Here is a 22456-nt window from a genome sequence, read left to right as displayed (position 1 = left end):
TAATGACCACATTTCTTATTATATTATGTAATGTTTTCATTTTGAAAATTTCTTGCATTCATTTTTGCATTGAAAGACTGATCAATTTTATACAGCATCTTCCTTTAGGGTAGTTTTAAGAACAAAACACACTAATGTTCTGAAGGTCACAGAGGAGAAATTTGCTCTAAGATCTCGGAAAAGAGCTCCTGGAAAGAAGGACTCCCAGGTTCCAGCCAACTGGTATCCCTCCATACAAGAGGAATTGTTGCTGGTCTCTAACAAAATGTCAGAAATCAGGAGATAATTTTTTTAAGTCACTGATTTTTTTTTTTTTTTGTCTATACAATTCAGCATTCAGAGGTTTACTCAGATAATTCCTGTGTTTTTTGATTTTATATTCAACCTCACTTGGTGTCCCATAAACCAGGACTTAAGCAAGATTTTAAGCTACTCAAAGTATAGTCCTGGGACCAGCAGTTTTAACCTCACCTGGGAGACTGACTGAATTGGCAGAATCTAGGGCTCCAGGCCAGACAGACTGAATCAGAGTCTCTGGGGTGGGAACCAGAAATCTGTGTTCCAAAAAGCCCTCCAGGTGATTCTAATGCTCACTAAAATCTGAGAACCACTGCTGTGGACATCAGGAACTCTGTTGAAAACTACAGAATCAAAATTCAAATCAAGATGGAATGTTAGCCAAATGCAGGGGCCCCAGAGCAGCTAAGTTGTATTTGCCAAAGGATTCCTGGTCTTTATTTTAGCAAGAAAGCAACACTTTTCTTAAGAACGCCAGGAAAGTTCTATGTCAATGGAAGCGAAAGGGCATTCAGGGAATGAATCCAGATACCTTCTGCCCTCTGTTTGCATTACATCAAGACTTGGCACCCACGTGTCAACAAATCCACATGTTCTTCTCGTGATCTAAAGAACTTGTCCTCCTAGATAATTACAACACTGCTATAGAGAACCTGCCTGGCAAACAGGAGCAGGGTGTGACTTCAAACAAAGAGCAATTACTGGATTAAGATTTTAACTGTAGTCCAGACTCTCAGTTTCACCTACCAAAACATATCTTTCCAAATTCCAAGGAAGCAGCAACATTCATCAAGGTAAATCCAATGTCAAGAGACTTGACCACCTTGACGTGTCAGAATTTAGAGTCCCAGGGGCCCTGAACAAAGCCAACTTTTACATTTGTTTGGGTAGTTTTCTGACAGATGAAGAATTATCATAGGTATTTCAACTCCTTACCAGGCTCGTGCTTAGCACTGTAGTCACAGAGATGAGTAAGACGAAGGAAGGGGCATAATGTGACCTTTGCTTTTGGAATCAAAACCCAGTTCTGCCACTTATTATTTACCTTCTCTTACAAAGACCCTTTTTAAGTCTCAGAATCCTTATCTAATAAAAGGAAGTATTTACACCTACCTTTTAGGGAATGAAATGAGATGATAAATTTAAAGTACTTTTACATTTTTACCATGAATGTGAATCACATAGTAACAGTTCAGCAAGTGGTAGCTACCATCCCTCATGTCTAGTTCAGGTTTATATTTGTGGTAGCAAATTATGAACAACATGAAATTGCCAATATGTGATGTCTTTGACCCACAAAAATACACTTTTAGATGGTTCAACTTTTTAGAAAAGGCTTGACCCAGAAGTTGACATTTCAGATGGGTCTTAGAGGATGAGCAGAAGTTATCCAGGTGAAGCAGCATGGCAGGCATGTAGGCTTGACCTGCCAGTGGGGACTTCTGAGGAGCTGGTGTGGTTAGAACATCTTAAGGGGATGGTAGGGGATGAGACTAGACACATAAATAAGGCTAGATAACAAAAGTGTTGTATGTCATACAAAAAGGTATTGAACTTGAACCAAAATGTCTTATATCATTACTGATTGAGAAACAAGAATAATCAATTAAACTATGAGAATGAACACATTTTAGAATACTTCCCAAGTAATATCCTAATGGTAATAAAGAATTTCAGTGTTCAGAAGTATGACCTAAAGTGGTGTTTACAGAGTAGATCCACAATGAATCAGCTACCATCATTATTATTTACTTATATGCACCCTATCCAATTCCAAATAAGGATTTGAGATGATCCAGGAAATATACATGATAAATAAGAATGATTTTCCAGCTTATTTTGAGGTGGAACTTTCAGTTCCTTGGCCTTCTTAACTGCAAGGAGTTTTTTCTTTATTCCTCTCTCAATTACTTAGTACCCTCAGACCTTACCATCGCCACCTGGAAATTTGGATTCCTAAACATCCCACTCTTGGACCCTTCCATCTGATGCTTTTTAGCCCCTAGCTCTACAGTCCTCACTCTCCTGTATTAATTTGACTTCTTGCAACTTCCTCTTCATTAACCCTGCCAATCTCTCACTAGCCACCAGACTTCTCCTCCTTTTACTTCCATACTTGTCTAGCTTATTTCCGTGGTCCAATATTACAATCACTCCTTCACAGACATCCTCAACTCCTATGTCTCATTTTCTGTTTTCTTGGCCAAAAAACTAAGTCCACCCTGTCTATTTTTTTATTGCTGAACTTGATGAAAGAAAATCACAAAACTGGATTATCTGGCTTTGGTTTAAATTCAAGATTATCAACTTCAAAAGGATAGTCAACATGACTTTCAACCTTGTAATTCTTTCTTAAAAGGTTCCCCACTCTTTGAAAGGCTTATCTCATTGCTTCTTCTCATACCGCTTTACTCCCAGCCAATTACTGGGCTTCACTGATTAAAGGAAACTCTTCAGATGAGAACTTTCTCCATCCTTCCTCCTAATAAAGCACACTTTCTCCTATCAAAGGTCAATCCCTCCACTTCTGCTCCAGATTCAGTCTTCTTCCAGGTTCCATCCTCTTTCACCTACACAAGGATTTCAGTCTCCTGTTTATCACCACCCAATACTCAATTTTTTTGTCTATTAGATCATTCCTATCAGCACACAAATATGTTCTAGCTGTCAACACTTCCTCCTTCATTTACTCCCTCATGTCTCTGATCCCCTTTCAGGGCATAATATCTTGAAGAGTCTTTCTCTAGCCACTGTCTCTACTATCTCCCTTCCCTACCATCTCTGACAAATTCCATCTGCCCTCTGTTTCTATCACTTGCTAACATTTCTCTGCCAGGTCCACCATGACTTATGTTCACGCTGCCAAATGCACTGCACGCATTCCTTTTCTCCTTTGATTTGATCTCTGAGCGGCTGACTATTCCCTCCTTTTGGAAACTCTGGAATCTTGATATTCTGACTGTGTTCTGTTCCTTTAAGTTATTTTCCTTCTACACCCAACTTCTACATGTTCCACAGGAATTGGCTCTGGGAATTTTCATTTCCACTACGTTCCTAGACCTCCTTTAACCCCAGGGCTTTAATACCATCTACTTCTTGATGACTCCCAAATTTATAACAGCAGCCCAGTCTTCTCTGAGTTCCCAATTCAGACATCTAACTCTCTACTTGACATCTCCACACAGATGTCTCAAAACTAACACATCCATAGCTGAATTCTTTACTCCTCACCCTTATCTCTCTAAGCCTCTCCATCACAAGACTTTCTGGGCTCAATAAATGTCACTATTATCTATCCATTTACTGAAACTAAGAGTCATCCTTTTTTTTTTTTTTTCTTTTTGGCCACACTGCTCGGCTGGCAGGATCTTAGTTCCCTGACCAGGGATTGAGCCTGGGTCCTTGGCAGTGAGAGCATGGAGTCCTAACCACTGGACCTCCGGGGAATTCCCCTAAGAGTCATCCTTGACTTTCTATTCCTGATTTCATTTTCATAGCATTTTTCATATATATCTATTTTGCTCCATCTCCACCACCACCACCTTGGTCCAAAGCATCACCATCTCCCATGGACTGATCTTCCCACTTCTACTCTTTTTTTCCACAGCAGCCATGTTGATTCTCCAAAGTTTTAATCATTAAAATCATTTAGTAGATCCCCATCATATTTAGGATAAAATCCCAACGCCTAGCATATTTAGGATAAAATCCCAACTCATAGCATCTCCCATGGACTGATCTTCCCACTTCTACTCTTTCTTTCCACAGCAGCCATATTGATTCTCCAAACTATTAATCAGTTCACTAAAGTCATTTAATAGATCCTCATCATATTTAGGATAAAATCCCAACTCCTAGCATGGCCTAAAAGGTCCTGCATAATCTGGGTCCTAGAGACCTGATCTCATACCACTTTCTGCCTTTGTGTTCCCTCTTGTTCATTACAACCATCAGGACTCTTTTCCTTAAACTTCTTAAATTCTTCTAGCCTCAGGGTCTTTGCACTTGCTGTTCCTCCTGCCCAGAAGTCTCTTCCTACTGTCCTTAGCTCCTCTTCATCCTACAGGTCTTGTCTTAATTATCCCCTCTTCAGAGAGGTTTTCCCTTACCTCCCTAATATTTTATTTTCTATTTTTATTTTCTATTACAGTGTCCTGATTATTTCCTTGCTTGTAACAAAACACAGTTTGCAATTATTTCACTATTTATTGATTTATTGCCTGGCTCCCACATCAGAATATAACCTCTGTGAGGGCAGAGTCCTTGAAACTTTCTTGTTCACATTTGTGCTCCAAGCACCTAGCACATCAAAGGCACACCAAAACTAAATTCATGGACTTAAAAAAATAAAAAAAGAATTTTTTTTCAAATGAAATATATCACAGTAGGCCAATATATGAAACATAAACAAGAAGTTACTCAAGTTGAGGGGGCTGCACCAGGCCCAGAGCCCATCAGTGTCAGTCCCTGGAGGGCTGCCACGGACAGACATACAAATACCAGGGCACCACCCTGAGGCTGTCTGCCTAGAGGAAGCAGCACCTTTTTCTAAGTCATACAAGCTCATCTTAGAGGTTGGGTGTGGCTTTGGGGTACCTCCTAGGAATCCCTGTTGGACCAGGAGCACTGTTCAAATGCCCCTGCAAAGAGATCCTTTGCAAAATGGGATAAGAACTCTAAGGAAGGAGAAGAAAAATAAGGCAAATTTGCAAAATAAGGACAGAGTAAAAGAGCTTTTAGAAATACTTGTTAAAAGGTCCTACACAATGAGAATTAGGTGCCTATTTGGCACTGGGCTCCCTAGCAACAAAAGCAAAAAGGGAAAAAATATCATTTACCAGGTGTCCATATAGTTCATAGATAAAAAACATCAGATGTTAGGAGAATCAACTGCCAGAATAGAAATTCTCCAGTGAGACCTCTAAGGAGCTGCGATAGATGCTAATGACAAGGTTTCCAACAAAGCCCACAATAAACTTGTCGACTGTGACCGGAAAATTCTCAGACCAAGTGGATTCAAACTACCCATGAAAATCAGAGAGCAGACCTGAGGGGTATGTGACAATCAGCTGAAAGGAACTGAAACCCAACCTATTTAGATTTCTCTGTACCTCCCACACATACTCTATTCTTTTCCCCTAATAGCAGTTTTAAATTTCACCCAGGTACCTACTGACCAGAACTTGGACTGTGGCCTCATGACCACACTGAGGCAATAATATCCCCAGTTCCCTTGTCAGGAAAATCTTCCTCCAGACTTGAGCGTGGCAGGGGAGATGTCAAAGGAAGCTGGGCCCTTGCTCCTTCACAAATCTCTTTGTTTGCAATTAACAGATGGTAGTGGGATCCTCTGGTAAGGATGCAAACCATAATGGAACTTCTTCCAGGCTGCTCAGAATTTCAGTTCTCATAGGACTTGGTTAAAACTCATTAGTCACGCTTTAGAGCTCAAGGACTAGTTAACATCCAGCCCAAACCAGCTCTTTCCTTTGGCCATTGGGAGAGACGGTGTGAAAGGAACAGGAACTCCTGTGAAAGCGGACAAGCTGGTAATCAGGGGGCATTCTGTTTGGAAGAAGCAAGAAGCATCAGTTTTGCTGGAATCACTACAGTTAGAAGCTGTTCCTGCCTCAAGGATCCCTGTTCTGAGGGGCTTTTGCCCCTAGGGGCTTCCAGAGATGCTGCCCCCATTTCATCAAGGATAGAGTATATTTAAAAGCTGTGGTCTCTTGGGGCTTCCCTGGTGGCGCAGTGGTTGAGAATCTGCCTGCCAATGCAGGGGACATGGGTTCGAGCCCTGGTCTGAGAAGATTCCCACACGCCGCGGAGCAACTAAGCCCGTGTGCCACAACTACTGAGCCTGCACGTCTGGAGCCTGTGCTCCGCAACAAGAGAGGCCACGATAGTGAGAGGCTCGCGCACCGCGATGAAGAGTGGCCCCCGCTTGCCGCAACTAGAGAAAGCCCTCGCACAGAAACGAAGACCCAACACAGTCAAAAATAAATAAATAAAATTTTTTTAAAAAGCTGTGGTCTCAGCATTATCTTTAGTGTATTTTTCCCCTAACACTTGCTATTTCAACATTATTCAATATCACAATTTATCTTTCAAAGATTCAAGTTACTTTCAAAATGATTTAGATTAAAATATTTTTCCTTTATTTCAATTTTAGAAGTGATTTGGTTAAACGACATTTCATATCATTTCTTTGCATAAGGAGTGGTAGAGATCTCAGCAGGCCAAATACTCTAAAGAGGAGGAAAGTATTTGGGTGGGGTTTCTAGATAACAGGTGGTAACAGGTGGTTGATTTTATTTTAACTGTGATTTGTGGTTATTTCTTACCTTTCCCTCTCCTGCTCTCTCACCCACCATTACTACTTAAGTTAACTGTGAATGACTATATCTTTCTACTGTGGGGTCTGCATCATCAAATAGGGAATAGTCAAGTCTCACTACTGGGAAGGGATAGTGATTTGGGGCTGGTTAATAAACATGTTAACTTCACATTATTTCAATTAAACATTAGCTGTTCTGGGCCTCTTTTGTGCTTGTGATGGGATGGGTAGATTAGAATATAGAAGGAGTGAAATGAGTGAGGACTTCCACATTCCATCATGAGACTCCTGATTTCTAAGAAAGTGAACCCCTAGGAGGTGCACTGGGGCCCAGACCTTGTAGCTTATCCTTCCTGGGTTTGACTGTCAGCCTCCTCACCAGGCATCTGCCAGAGAATCTTGCACTGGTGCCATTTCATCTCTCCAAGCTTCACTTTTCTCACCTGTAACTTGAGAAAACTGATACCAACTTCACATGGCTCTCAAAGTTGAGAAAGCCCAAGTGCCCGGGACGAGGTCAGTGCCGAATAACTGGTAATAGTTAGGAGAAAACTACTGTGTAACTCAGGGCTACTGTCCAACACTGTTCAATAGATTTTCTGTGATGATGCATACGTGACAGATGAACACAGCTCAACGTGGAGGCCATGAAGGCTATGTGGGGCTATGAAGCCCTTGAAATGTAGCTAGTGTGACAGGGGCACTGAGCTTTTCATTTTCGTTTAAACAGCCAGGTATGATTAGTGGTTACCTTATCAGACATGCAGTGTTTAGAAATAAGGGGGGAAATGTTTGAAGGAGAGTCAATTCTTTAAAGCTACAGTAGATAAATAACAGACCTGGGATTCAAACTGGTTTCTCTGATTCCAAAGCCTGTGTCTGTTCTACCCTGTCAAACTTGCCGAGCAGGTCCCACTCTGCCTAAAATCAGTGGGAGTTTGGGTTGTCAGTGAATGAACACTGCCTTGGAGGCTCCACCTTTGGGTAAACATGGTTTGATCAACACTGGAGGAAGAGAAAAGGGCTTTGTTAAGGCTGAAGAGGGACAAGTGAAGTCTGAGTTAGAGAAAGGCCACGAAGGGTCTAACCAAATATAAATAACATTATAAACCACTACCACCAAAACAATGCTAACTAAGCACCAGGCAATGGTCTGAGCTTTGTACACATTAACTTATTAACTGCCCAACTTCCCATGAGGGAGGTACTATTATTATTCCCATTTTACAGAGGAGGAGGCCATTGAGGCATGGAAATTAAGCGTCTTGCCCAGTGTCAGGTAGCTGGTGGGGCAGAGCTGAGATTGGTGGCTACACCGAAGCACGCATTTGCATCACACCTGCTTTGAGACCTGTAAGTGAGAAAGGGACATTGTCAGGGAGTGGGCCCAGGGAACTGCTCAGCATCACATCTGAAGGAGGCTTTGCTGTTCTCCTTGTCACTGAAGGCCAGTAACCATCACTCAGGTCAGAAGGGCTTCGGAAATGTTTCAGTTCTAGTTACATCATTTTTAAGGATTCTCTTGTGAACTCCACCAACTGTACAGACTGTAGTTATTACCGGGTTGTTGTAGAAAGCTATCAGAATTTTTTCTTGGATCCTGGTATAAAGAAAAATTATTTTTCCTAATCTGTTGCTTTCCTTGTAATCTGACAGACACTTTGAATCCTATAACAGTTTTTCTTTCCTGCATTACTCTGGCCACCATGATCAAAAGTAGCAAATCTGCAGCTCACTTCTTTCAATTTTGTGGGACATTTTTGCTGCCCATAGAGTGGCTGCCTGCTAATTTTACCCCTAATTTGATGTACTTTCCCATTTTTTTTTTCTGTCTTCAACTTAAATCCCTAATGCATTTTATCTAGTGGCACCTACTTCTGCACTACAGCTGACTTTGGGATGTGGAAGAAACATGTGTAAATAAGCACGAAGCCCATTTCATGAACACTTGAAACTACTGGGCATGTTAACATTGGTTTTAGGGTCCAACAGACCTGATCCAAACGTGGCTGGACACTTACAGGCTTATTTGAGCTTTGTCTCTTCATCTCCAAAAGCAGGGATGGCAACATGAACAATAACACATCTTACAGGCCACCTGTGGGCACTGCAGGGCTTGATGCATAACCTGCACCCATTACATTATTACCGATTATCAATATAAGAACACAGTGACAGTGACTATGACTCACGTTGCTAGTATTGTTTATGATGAATCATCCAAGAAACAAATGTGGTAAATGCCACATCCCCTACCTTACAGATTTTCTCTGAGGTTAGCAAGTCGCCCAAGAGGACACAGATAATATGTGGCAGAATTATATCTATCAATACATCATGGTGGGGAGAGCATCTCTGTCACGTGGGTCTTCATGATGAGCAATGGTACCGTGAGTGCTTATTTCCACTGATCCAGAATGCAGATCGGGAGGTCTACACGTGAGGATAACCCAGAGCTTGTAAATTCTGTGGAGCTAGACTCGCTAAAGTATCATTTCTGCACAGAGAGGTCAGGCTTTGTTCTGTGCCCCAGCCAGCCTCAGTCCACATCAGGCACAGAGGGCAAGCCATCAGAACAAGGTTTTAGTTCTTCCTTCTTCAAGGGCATGTCAGGGAGTAGTGACCAGAGGAGACCGTCCCTGGGTTGGGAGCCCCTGCCTTGCACCTCCTTGATTACACTCTCAGATAGTGAGGGGCAATCAAGAGATTGTTAAGCAAGTTTTACAGGTGCTGGACCTGCTGTCTATCTTGGGTTCTCAATTCCACAGAAGCAGAAATGAAAAGTTCTCCTTCTCAGTAGCCAACCGTGAGCATTTAGAGAGCTGATTTCAGCAATGATGGTGAAATACAGTGAACGCTTATTCTGTTAAAAAGTAGAAGGATTTAATTCACTCATTTCATTTTATTCTGACCTCAGAAATGAAGGACATCATCACCTTTCAAAGTGTCCTGGCTTGGGAGAGTCGAAGAAGGCTGCTGAAAACGATCAAGAGGAAGGCACAGCACCTTTTCTGACTTTTTATGTCATCTTTTAAAAATAAACAGAATGTGGGCCTGATGGTGTTTATTATTAACAAGGGCTCTGACATATCCTTGGCTCTGTGAGAAGCTGATCAGCTCAATTAGGATCTGAATTTGGGAAGAAGGAATTGCTCAAATGATCCACCTGAAAGAGTCAAACTCTGTATTTCTATCTGCTCACTTTATGGTCCTCAATATTTAGGAATCTCCATTTTCTCTTTTACTTCCAGATAAAGATGTTGAATCTTTGGGTCTTAACTTTTAAGGTCTGCCAGTTTGAGATGTCAAACTCTGTATCTGTCTCTCTTTGTCTTTCCCTCTCCCAGAAGCATCTCTGTTGTGGGCATTTTGAGGCCAAGTATGAACACTCAGACTCTGCGAGGGCTCTTGTCTTGTAGCAGGGCTCTGGGACAGGCTCCTTGATTCTTGCCAGACAACACTTGAAGAAATTATTCCTAAGATATTCGGCAATTACCTCTCAGAGTGCAAAAAGAAGAAGAAAGTCAACAAAACATGCCTTTCGATGGAGTGGGTGGTCACTCAAGAAAGTAACTTTCTTGGGCAGGAAAACAGTCATGTTAGTCAAAACAGTTGCTGTAGCAACTAAAATGAGAAAAATGAAAGAAGACCAGCTTACTCAGAGCCAGGGAGGAAAAGAAATGTTTTTTGTAACAAATATTTACAACAAATGTTAAAAACATATGTCACCACCACCGCCACACACACATCCCACCCCAAAGATTCTCTCCTTGAGGCAACTTTAGTCAGGCTCCTCTGAATCTTATTCCCAAATAGGCCTTGACTTTTGGACTTCTGTGTCTGTCTTTGCATTGCCCAGTGTTAGCAAGAATCCTGCTAATAAGTTGATTTAGCCAGAATCCTCCACCCTCAGTATCTGATCACCCTTGGTATCTGATCTGGTTCTTCAACCTCCACCATCTCCCAGGTGATGTCTGATCACCCTGGCTTGCCTTCAGCAAGAATCCTATTAGGATGGTTTAGCCCAAATCTCTCCTTACCCCTGATGTTTCCTCTTAGTAATTCTCCATCCACTGACCCACCCCCCAACCTGCTCCTTGGCTATAAATCTTTTTTTTCCTTATTGTATTCAAAGTTGAGCTCAACTTCTCTCCCTTCCTGCAAAACCCCCATTGTAGTAGTCTCCTGAACACAGTCTGTCTTATTTTTAATGAGTGTCATGAATAATGTTTTCTTTAACATCCTCCCCCTCCAAAAAAATTCTAAGAACATCAGAAGATGTGCTTTGCCTAAGTGCTTGAAACGGGACCATAAGCTAGTAAATCCTTCTTTTCAGTAAACCACTTCTAGTAAAAAAAACATTCAGTTCCAGAATAATAAATGACAACGAGCAAGGGATTATACATATAGCAACACAGAAGACATACATCTGAAGAGGCTGATCAAAGAAATAACATTTTGAACTATGGCCAAATGGAGATGACAGTCTGTGTTGAATAGAGTCACTAAAAGGGAAGGAATCTCAAATAACTTTCACGGAATTTCCCTTTGAATATCAGCATTGCCCACTTAAATAGTCCAGCTTGTAAAAATGCTTTTTCTTAACATTAGCTGCATGAGATGTCACTCCCTTTCCACTTTTATCTTCTGAAATAGCTTATGTTTAGGCTTCAAAGATACACAGTCCCCACTGGCTCTAAGGACCAATCCTGGTTCTATCACTTTTTACTGTGTCTAAAAGAGGCGCAGAAATCACTGGCACATGCACAGGAGGACCACTGTTACCAACCTAGAGAATTCTGAGCACAGACTTGGCTTCAGAAAATTGCAGTCCAAAGGTTTAGCACATGACTCTTCTACCCTGAGGGAAGGGCTGTTGCATGAGTTGGGTCATCTAGGAACAGACACCAAGATGAACTTGATTGATTACGGGAAATTGATTGATTGATTACGGGAAATGCATATGAAAGAGAAAGGGGAGAAGAAACAGGAGTAGGCAGGGAGAGCCTTCAAACCACAAGGCAGGACTAATGACTGTGAAAGCAGAGGAGGGAGGAAGGGTCTCAGACTGCAGGGCAGCTCTGAGAGCGTCTCCGCCAGGTGGATCGGAGCCCCAGAGCAACAACCACCCACCAGAGGAGCCTCACCCGGGGCAGGAAAGGGCCGGCTCCAGTCTCTGCCACGTCACTCATGGGCTGGGAGCCTCGGCTGAACGTCGCAGGGGTGAGGATGCTGCAGCGGAGGCCGTCCCACTGACTGCACTCCTAGTGACAGTTTTGTCTTGGAGGGAGATGTAAATGGCACAGCTCCACGGCTGCCACAGATGGGATCTCTTGCTAACCCTTCTCCAGATCGCCCTAAAGGAGCTCCAGTTCCAGTTTCTTAGGACCCTTAGAAGTCTTTACAAATTAGGAACCATTTAAATAACAATCCATTTGAGTCCCATATATGTAACCAAGGAATTGCTCGATCATCAGAGATGCTTATTAAATGTCTGTGAGGTGATGAATGAATTCCCTGCTGGGGACATAGCAGTAAATAAAAACAATGTATCTGTCTCTTGGTTTATATTCTATGTGTGACTTTGACAATGAACAACAGGCAAATAAATAATATATCAGGAATTGATAAATGCGAAGATAAAAAAATCTAAAGGGTAAGGGGTGTGTGTGTGTGTGTGTGTGTGTGTGTGTGTGTGCACGGGCACATGTGTTTTTTAAGTAAGATGATGATGAAGGCCTCTTTAGATGAGGTGACTTTGAGGAAAACTGGAAAGAAGTGAGGAAGTAAACCAGGAGAACTGATGATACATGGAGAAGAGCAGTCAGAGCAGAAGCTGCAAGTGCAAAAGCCCTGAGGTTTGTGTCTAATACTTCCAGGGAAAATCAATGGGACAATGAAGTGATGGGTTGTGGAAGGGATTTGTAAGGGGACAAGGAAGACTCTGGAAATTATTTGGAATGAGGTAGGAAGCCACTGAAGGTTTAAAGTAGAAGAGGGGTATACTCCAACTTACACTGTAAAAAGATCCATCTTACTTATTCCTCATCATGGCTCTGTGAGGTAGGTATTATCACCCCCATTTTCCTGACAAGGAAGCTGTGGCTTAGTGCCTAGTGGGTTTAAGACTGGCTCATGGTCAGATCTCTTGAGCAGCAAAGCCCAAGTGGAAGCTATTTCTGTTTAACTCCAAACCCATGCCCTTAACTAACTATCTGTACTTCAAACTCTTCAAGAAAGAGTTCTCTGGCAAAGATTTTACCCTAAATACCACTTAGTACAAACCCTTTATTTGCAAACAATATCCTGGCAACTTGGCTCTGCTGAGCATCCAAAAACTAGGCTCCTTTTTGCATCTCACCAAAGTTCAGAGAATCATCTGCCCTTTTAGGTACTTGGAAGAAGACAATCCACAGTAGGAAAGCACTGGAGGCAGCAGCAAAACTGTCCTCAGGGTGACTCTTTAGTAGAAAGAGTATATTGGCTTACATTCCTGGGAAGCTATTCTAGCTCAGCCCATCCACTTCATTAAATGTTTTGATGAGGCAGGATTTCAGAGCAATTGCCTACTATTTATGGTTTTAAGAATAAGCAGTTTAAAAACCATGTGTTTCTTATTAATTTATCAGAATCAATATTCAGTATTAAAAGACAGGTTTCCCTGCTGAGAATATTTTATGTCTATTTCTATTGATTGAATGGAAATGTAATAGCACAGGGAACTCTATTCAATATTCTGTAATAACCTATATGGGAAAAGAATCTGAAAAAGAATGGAAATATGTATATGTATAACTGAATCACTTAGCTGTACACCTGAAACTAACACAGCATTGTAAATCAACTATACTCCAATAGAAAATAAAAATTAAATTAAAAACATAAGTTCATCACATTGTAAATCAACTATACTTCAATAAAAAATTTTATAGGTAGGTAAATAAAAATTAAAAAGTAAAAGTAAATAAAAGATTTCATTAAAAAAAGGAAATGTAAAAAAAAAAGTAAAGAAAGGAAATGTTATATTCCTTTCATATAGTACATTTTATCTAGTTGTGTGGGGTCTTCTCCCCCCAAAATGTAAAGACTAAAAAAGTCCTGCTTAGTACTTTTTTATCCTTAAATGCTGATTTTCACTGATTCTAAGGAAGAGGTATTAGTGTTTTTAGGGTTGCTTATGAGGCAATTATTTGCTCTTAGGGGCAAATAAATGAAAAATAATTTTTTGCCCATCCTCATTTCTTTAGCAGAATCCAATTAAGAACTCCTGGCTGTAGTAATATAATAATTATGGCCTTAAACAGATAAAGCAAATCGGTGACTAAAAGAGTTAAACAGCCTTCATTAAGGAACTTCAGAAAGTTTTTTTTCAATAGGTAGTTTGGTTTTTTTTTTCAATCATACATATTTCCCCAAAAAATGTTTCTTTGTGTAGGGGAGGAATAAGATTTCCTTGACCTAATTAGGGTCCCTGGCTGGGTCTGAAAATTAAACTGACAAAACAGATCAGCAGGAGAAAAGCATATAAATGTATTTAATATAAGTTTTAGGTGACCTGGGAGCCTTTATAAGAAAACGAGGACTAGAACAGTTAAGCTTGAGTATTTTTGCGCTGGGTTTGTGGAAGAGTAGACAGTTGTGGAGAAATATGAGAGTCAAGGAGTATGAGGTAAGTGTAATAAACTGGGAGGGGGGGACTTCTGAAGGCCTGTTTGTTCAAATTCTTCTCAGAGCCCCTTTTTCTTCAGAAGATAAGGATGTCCCTTTTGTCCAGGAGTAGGAAGCACACCTCTCACATGTGGGTTTTAGGACCCGTTTCAGAGGAGAGGAGGGGAGTAGATGGGAAGGTCAGACTGACCTTCCTGCTTCTGCTGTTTTCTCAAACTCCTTCACCTTAAAGTATTCAATATACTAAAGGTGCCATATTTGGGGCTGGCATATTCTGAACCCCATCATTTGCAAATGGCAGCCATTCCAAGATGTCAAGTCATCATACTGATAGCTGTGATTCCTGTATGTTCTCTTCATCAATACATCAGTTCTGGAGACTGGCTCTGTCCGTGATTACATGTTGGGTAGTAGGCAATTTCTTAACTGATTTAAGCTTCTCTTTCCCCACCTGTATAATGTGGAAAACAATCTCATTTAATCCTCGCAACCACCTGCGGGTTTAAAGAGATGACTGACGTCAAGTGTTTAGCACTGTGCCTGGCACCTAGGAGAGCTCAATAAAATCTAATAGGTTCAACTCCTCTGGAAAAAGAAAAGTCTCTTTTAGTGAACAGTCTTCCCCTGTTTATCTGAATTGCCTGTTTGGGGAGATTAGTTGTGAAGAACTTTAAATGGATTTAATTTTTTTTTTCTTTTTCGTTCTAAGGAAGTCTAAAACTCCTTCCCTTGCCCTATGCCTAGTGGTTCTTAAATTCGAGCTGCATCAGGATCACCCAGAGGGCTCTTAAAACACAAACTGTGGGAGGGAGACGCAAGAGAGAGGGGATATGGGGATATATGTATATGTATAACTGATTCCCTTTGTTATAAAGCAGAAACTAACACACCATTGTAAAGCAATTATACTCCAATAAAGATGTTAAAAAACAAACAAACAAACACAAACTGTTGGAGTCCACCTGCAGTTTCCATTCCCGATTCAGGAGGTCTGGGGTGGAGCCTGTAATTGGCACTTCTAACAAGTTCTGCATGTGTAGCTAAGGCTGCTGCAGGGATCACACTTTGAGAACCACTGCAGGCTAGCTAGCGTGGCATCTTTCAGCTCAGCCTGTGAACAGTTATGTCACCTCAGGTGAGGTGTATAACCATGTTAAGCCTTGATTTTGTAATCTGTAAAATGAGGTTACAAAGACCCACCTAACAACAGGGTTCTTAGGAGGCTTGAATGAAATAATGTCTGTAGAGCATTTACACAATGATACCATTTGTAGAGCACCTGGTGAGGGTTCACAGTGGCAGATATTTCTACTGCAAGTGAGGTAGGAGGTAGATGGGCCCTGGCTGGACAGCTGGTATTTACCAAGTGAAGTAAAATTAGAGCTTTGTTTTCCTTAGACACGCCAAGGACAAAGTTAATGGCAGGAGCTGAGCTCTGCTGGAATAAAGAGATAAGATGACCACTCCTGAGGTCAAGAACTCCCTGGACTGAACATGCGCAGAAAGGCTCCTCCAGGGCCAAAAGGGAGAGGGCGCCACCCCATAATAGGTGATCTCAAACCTCCCACAGGCCTCTGTGCTGGAATCCATCTTGGCAAAAACACGCGCATGCATGTTGCAGAGGGTCCTAGGACAGGTGAGGTGTGGAAACGAAACGAGATGATTGGCCCAAGGTAAACAACGACCTGGAAACACTGCCCTATATAAACGATTTAACTGCCTCTTTACTGCACTCCTCCTCATTAGGGAGGACGCCCGCACCCTTTCTCTTGGGGTGTGCGTCTCTGCCTTGCTTCTGCCTTAAATAAACAGTTGCCCTGTGTGCTCTCCCACAGGTTGTGCTGTGCTAATAATAATAAATTTTGCACCTGATTTTACAGTTTTTGCCTCCTTGAAACATTCTTGTTTTCAAATGGGGCAAGAGCCAGGGCCTCTTTGCTTTTAGCCTTTAGCCCCTGGGGGACTAGTGGCTAGAATTCCTGGTTTACATCCAGGTTACTCAGGTTCAGTTTCTGGGCAGGGAACTAAAACCCTGCTTTTCAAGACCACTTGCTGCTGTCCCTCTGAGAACATAAGGACTGAAAAGCATCCTCCCTAAAAAGAACCAAAACCAGTAACAACGAAAACATTTATCATCATTTTTAGGAGCAGGGAATTCATTCACATGAAACTGAGTTTAAAAAAATGCCATTTTCTTACTTGAGAAGGGACTTCAAAATGATTCACTTTAAAATATGCTGTATATTTCATTTGACTGTTCATTTGTTCACACTTGAATGAACTCCATTAATTCAATGGCCAGGCCACACGCGTGAACAGAGTGTGATCCCAAACAGAACGCAGCCAGGATGTTCTCTGGGCCCCATCGCCATCAGGCTGGAGATCTGCAAGGCTGCACTCATCAACCCTAATTAAAGGATGCCTGACCACAGCCACTGAGCTCCTGCTCCCCTGCAGCTATAGACAAGATTTGAAGGAGCAGATATTGTGCATTTTCCTATTTACACTCAGGTAGAACAAAAGCAATAAAAAACTAGCACTGTCCACCTGAAACTAACATGATATTGTAAATCAACTATATTTCAATTAAAAACAAATGTTAAAGACAAAAAAAACCAAGCACTGTCATTTTAGCCACTGAATTTTAACTAAATTCTTTAGCATAGCAGTAATACTCCAGAGACCTAAGTACTCCTCAGCTAGCTCCTTATATTTGATTTACTCATTATTTATACACTTTCTTTTTGTGTTGTATTGTTTCGTTTTGTTTTCACCAGCTCCTTGTAAATCAAACGCCAGCCCGGATTTCCTTCTCTAGCTTCCTAGTGGATGCATGTCTCATCTTCCCACAAATAAGTCCTCCCTGCACCCTTGAACAGCATGAATCTCAAGTATTAGAGTTTTCCATGAGACTGACTCAGACACCATTTCATGGGTGAGATGCTTCTATTCCTCCAGGGAATAGAGTTGTCTTATACCTTTGTGAAGAAATGAAGAAATGTAAACCCAAAGAAACTTCACAGAGAGGGAAAAAACATAAAAGTGAGAAGAGTAAGCAGAAACCAACAAACAAAACTGGAGCATCTTAGACAAGAGTAACCGATTATGCAGCAAAAGCCAATACAGTTATAGAGAAAAGGGAACAAAATTGAGGATGACTAAACTGAAAATTTAATAATATATTCATAAGGGAAAATGACTGAGCTAAAAGTAATTACCTGAAAGTATCATCATCACCATCCAAACTAATTTGTTATTCATTTCTATGTATCATTATTCGTCTTCTAAACTAGGTGTCTGCAGACCACAGCCCTGTTTTTGAAAATAAAATTTTCTTGGAAAACAGCCCATTCATTCATTTACGGATTGTTGAATGTTCTATAACTGCTTTTGTGCTACAAAGCTAAGTAGTTATGACAGAGACCCTATGGCTTGCAAAACCTAAAATATTTAATATCTGGTCCTTTACAGAAAAAGCGTGTTGACCCCTGTTCTGTGCCTTTTCAATGCAAGATGATTGATTACATAAAGAGTACCTACAATAACCGTGGTTGATTGCAGAGAGGGACACACTCCTTCACCCCTCCCTGAATCTCGCTGCTCGCAAGGTGACCTTGCAGCCCCTCCCAATGTCCCCACTTACTTTGGTCTAGAGCATGCAGCAGAAACTCGGCTGTGTGCAGGAAAGGACAAGCTCCATCTGCTTGCAGGAGGATGACAGACCAGGTGGGATGGAGATGAGAGGGTCCTGCTAAGACCATCCTAAATCGACCAGCAAACACTTGAGTGTGCCCATTCCAGCCCAGATGGCTGACCCACAGATTGAAAGACTACATAAATGGTTGCTGTCCTAAACCACTGAAGGGAATTAGAACATGCCATCCCAATATATGCCACTTTGCATATGGATTATTCTGAGCCGAAGGCAATTGAGAATTAACAAATGCAGAAAGAAACCTGGTCAGAGCTTCCCTTATCTAATTAAAGCAGAAACTTCTGAGAAATAAAGACTTCCATATAGCCCCCCTCCAGGGAGTTTTGTGTCCATGAAGAAGAAAGTCAGCACCAAGATGTGTCTGCACAAACCTTACTTAAAATAACCCTGATCTTCCATTAGTTTCACCATGTATTTACCATCCCACAATTTTCTGCCCCTAGAAGCCCACTAAGCTCACTAAGGCAGGTGAAAGGACTTGCTCAAGGTCATAACTTGTAAATGTCAGGGTCAAGGCTCAAATCAGAGTCTTTTGTCTTCAAGTCCACTTACTTCCCAGAATTTTGCAAACCATACAGACCTTTCCTTAAACACCTCCTGCTTGGATGACAATGGGCTCTAAGCTTTGGGGGTCTGAGAGCACAGATAACGTTATTAGCACTGTTATTTCAAAGGCTGTTCTAGAGGAAGGAACAGGCCCAGGAGTTCTTGTAAAACCCCGGCTGATGCTAGCTCTTGCAGCTTTGGATTGTTTCAATGTGATTAACTGATTAAGTGTTCAGGCTCTGGCCACACCTTTCTTACCATATGAGGAAGAAGTCACAAGATGATGATGAAGAGAGAGGTAACTGAAGGCAGGTGGGTGTAGAATCATAGGATCCTTAGATGAAATATAATACATACTCCTCAGACCCACCTACCTTCCTAGCTCCCCTTTTCTAGCACAGAGATATTAAGAAAATTGCCTGTAGAGATACACCAAGAAAAAGGAAGGACTAAGATTCCAGCTCATCTTCCTTAAATTAAACTTCTGGTGTTCTCTAACCGTACTCCGTACCTGCGGTGTGCACTTTGCACCCCGCCCCTTACAAATCCATTCTCTGCACAGCTACCAAAGTAACTGTCACCAGAACGTAAACCAGATCACGTCAGTCCCTGTTGAAAATGGCTTCCCATAACACTCAGAAAGAAATCCAAGCTCCCCATCCCGGTCCTATGACCACTGAGTCTCATACTCAAATGTGCATCCAAGTCTCTTAGAGGACTAGTTAAAACATACACTGCTGGGCCCATTCCCGGAGTTTCTGATTCATCTATGAGATGGGCCTGAGAACCTGCATTTCTGATAAAGTTCTAGGTGATGCTGCTGATGCTGGTTTGGGGACCACACTTTCAGAACTGCTGCTGTACGCAATGAGGCTTCCGCCTACTTCTAAGACTTCTGTTCATACCATGCCCCTGCTCACGACACCCACCCCAGCCAGGATGCCAACAGCAGCCCTGGGAGTGGAGGACGGAGGAAGGAACAAAATGCATCCCTTTGTTCATCCTCTTGGGTAGTTTACTATGTTTGTCAATTCTCTTTTTGCGCAGTTTATTTTTAACTAAAACTTATGTGATTTCTGTATATGCAAAATGCTTCCGGGGTACAACAGAACATACAATGATAAGTACCATTCATTTCATGAAGAAGAACCACATAAGCACATCCATAAATTACCCCTTCTCTGACATTCTCTTTGCCAGCATCAGAGCCCACCATCTTCCTGGGCTGGAAATCCCAACCTTGTTTTACACTTCTTACTCTCCCTCACCTTCTACATCCACCAGGTTAGAAAATCCTCTAATTCATTTCCATCCTCCACCCCTCCTCTTATTTCCCATGTGTCTGAATGACTGTCTATCCAGCCATCCAATCCCACCTCTACCCTCCCAGACACAACTAATCAGCCAGACCCACTTTCCAGTCATATTCAGACCTCACTCTTTCCTGCTAAAAAATATCCATCGAAGGATCCCTAGAGCCTTCAGGATCTAGTGCCAATGCTTGGGCTGGAAAGTAAAGCATTTATGGTGGGACACTGCTCATCTCTGCAGCTGCAGCTCCTGCCTTCGCCACCTGCCCTCCTACCCCAGCCAGACAAGCCACTCCCCCCATCCCACACCCATGCCCTTGCAGGAGCTCAGACTGTCCCCTCATCCTAGCTGTGCTTTGATCCGCTAATGGACTCACCCACCAAGACCCAGACCGAAGGGGGCTTGCTCTCTGAGGCCTCCTCGGTCAGTCCCCTGGACCCACTGCCCACCCTGGTCTCCTCACCCCACAAGGGGTACAATCTGCCACTTTCCTCATTGCAATGTGACTGTGGGGGGAAAGCACAGGGGTGAGGGTGGTAGGACATCTGGGGCTACATGCTGAGGGCCTGCAGTATCAAACCAAGACATCTGGATGTAATTTGGTGGACAATAAAGTGATATAACACATTTTTTGTTTTGTTTTAAATGTCCAGTTCTAGTAGGGACTGGAGCTTGAAGAAAGCAGGCCTCATGGCAATACAGCGAATAACTGAACTAATTATCCACCAGGCACACGTAGTAATATTGATAGGTTCCTTAGGATAACAACTCAGAAATGGAACTCCATTTAACTCATTTCCCTACTTTTCCTCCTCTCCCTTCCAAATGTGAAATCACATTATTTTTGGTTTTGTGATTGGCTTTAAATAATAGACAGAAGCCTCTATTTCATGCACCATCATCAACTAACTATCAACATTTCCTCCCACTGAGAATATTAAGCCTCTGGTTTTTCCTCTGTGTCTCCAACTAGTTCTCCTTTCCAAGATCTGTCTGTACCCTTACTTTGCACTGACAAAGTTAATAGATTTTTCATTCTGTTCTGTCAATAATAATTAAATATTTTGTCTACCATTAGGTTGACTCTAAACATTGAAAGACTAATAAATATGATCATAATTGTTATCATTATGATGACTCTGTAAGTATCTTTCACTGTAAATACAAATAATGTGCTACAATTCAACTTTCTACTTTTTGAGCTGGATATCCTAACTCTGTGGGTACGATTGAGTTTATACCCAAAACTGGGAATGAGATAAGAAGATGGCTATGTATCCTTTCCACGTTATACAGGAACACTGTCTAGAGACCCATCCAAGGATGATTTATTTCTCTAGAAGAATGCCCCTTTGTTTGACTTATTATTTACTGTAGTTTAGGGCCCAGATTTTCTGAAGTTAGCTAGATAAGTTGCAGCCATTTTTTGTTCTATAAGGGATGCATGTGATTTGTGTCTGGTAGAAAAGACAACCTCAGGGGTTACGGTTTTATTACCCTCCAGGGCAGTAGCTGGTTTTGTATCTAACTGACAAAGCTTGTTGCAGCTTTCCTCTCCTCTTTTCCTCCAGTGCTCTTACAACTAGACTCATCATCCTGCTGGTGTCCTCACTGAGGAGCTAAATAAATCTTTCAGTCAAAATACTTTCTATGAGGATGTGTTTTTAGTTTTCTTGCAAATTACACTTGTTAAATTGTTTGCTTCACTGATGTGCAGCCTGGGGTATGTAGGGTGCCTGGGCCTTTTGGAGCTTCACTGAGTGCCCTACAGTTTGGTTTCAGAACTGCCTTGGAAAGAGGCCAAGTTTGGCCTGTCCCACTTGGCCTCACTTTAGCTTTTATTGATGCTGTACTTCCATATTCCTCTGGGATTGGCAACTACCATAACTGCTTCTGTTTTCCTGGCGGCAGTTGTGAGCACCAAGGGGCTCCGTTTATGTGTGTGTGCAGAGGAGAGGTTTGGGGATGGCGAGTTTTGGGGGGGGGGTTAGTAATAAAGACCAAGGCTTTGCCAGAAAAGGGCACTCCAACCCGGCAGCCTGCCTCAGATACAAAATCCCACAGGTGAGGAAAAGGGGCAGCCCAACCCAAGCTGGGACTTGGGATGTGGGGTGGGGGGGAGGGGAGTCAGCTATAAAACATTCAAATCTCTGCTCTGGCTGCCACTAAGAAGACGGGGCTGATGAAACTGCAGACCCCAGTTAAGCAAACTGAGAGTTCTTTCTGAGTGCTGGGGAAAGAGGATGGTATTTTAAAATCTGGTTGTAATTTAAGCTAATTGTCTAGAAAACTGTGCTGTCCAATAAGAGAGCCACCAGCCACATGTTGCTATGTAAGCTTTAAGTAAAATTAATTAAGATAAAACCTCAGTTCCTCAGTCACACTGGCCACTTTTGTTGTTGTTGTTGTTTTGTTTGTTTGTTTTCCAAATGCCAAACTGAATTAATTTTGCTAAAGAGAAACTCTTACACTCTAAGAAAAATAAGTGCAGGCTAGATCTTGTGCACAGGTGGGGGAAAAAGCCCTGAGATTACCAACTGTGCATCACAATCCTCTTCACATGTGGTAACAGGCAGCCCAGA

At 42.0% G+C, this 22456-nt stretch overlaps 1 protein-coding gene and 1 long non-coding RNA gene across 7 annotated transcripts in view; one reads left to right on the top strand and one right to left on the bottom strand.

The window, feature by feature from the left end:
* PLCB4 (phospholipase C beta 4) overlaps positions 1-22456 on the bottom strand; it is a 422682-nt gene that overhangs the window by 130861 nt on the left and 269365 nt on the right. The gene's annotated exons all lie outside the window — the stretch shown is intronic.
* Positions 1-22456, top strand: part of LOC309644516 — a 578167-nt gene that overhangs the window by 534547 nt on the left and 21164 nt on the right. The gene's annotated exons all lie outside the window — the stretch shown is intronic.

This window comes from Balaenoptera physalus (genome assembly GCF_965194825.1).
Source record: "Balaenoptera physalus genome assembly, chromosome: 16".
Taxonomy (NCBI): domain Eukaryota; kingdom Metazoa; phylum Chordata; class Mammalia; order Artiodactyla; family Balaenopteridae; genus Balaenoptera; species Balaenoptera physalus.
The sequence above is the reverse complement of the archived record's forward strand: the minus strand, read 5'-3'. Positions and strand labels throughout refer to the sequence as shown.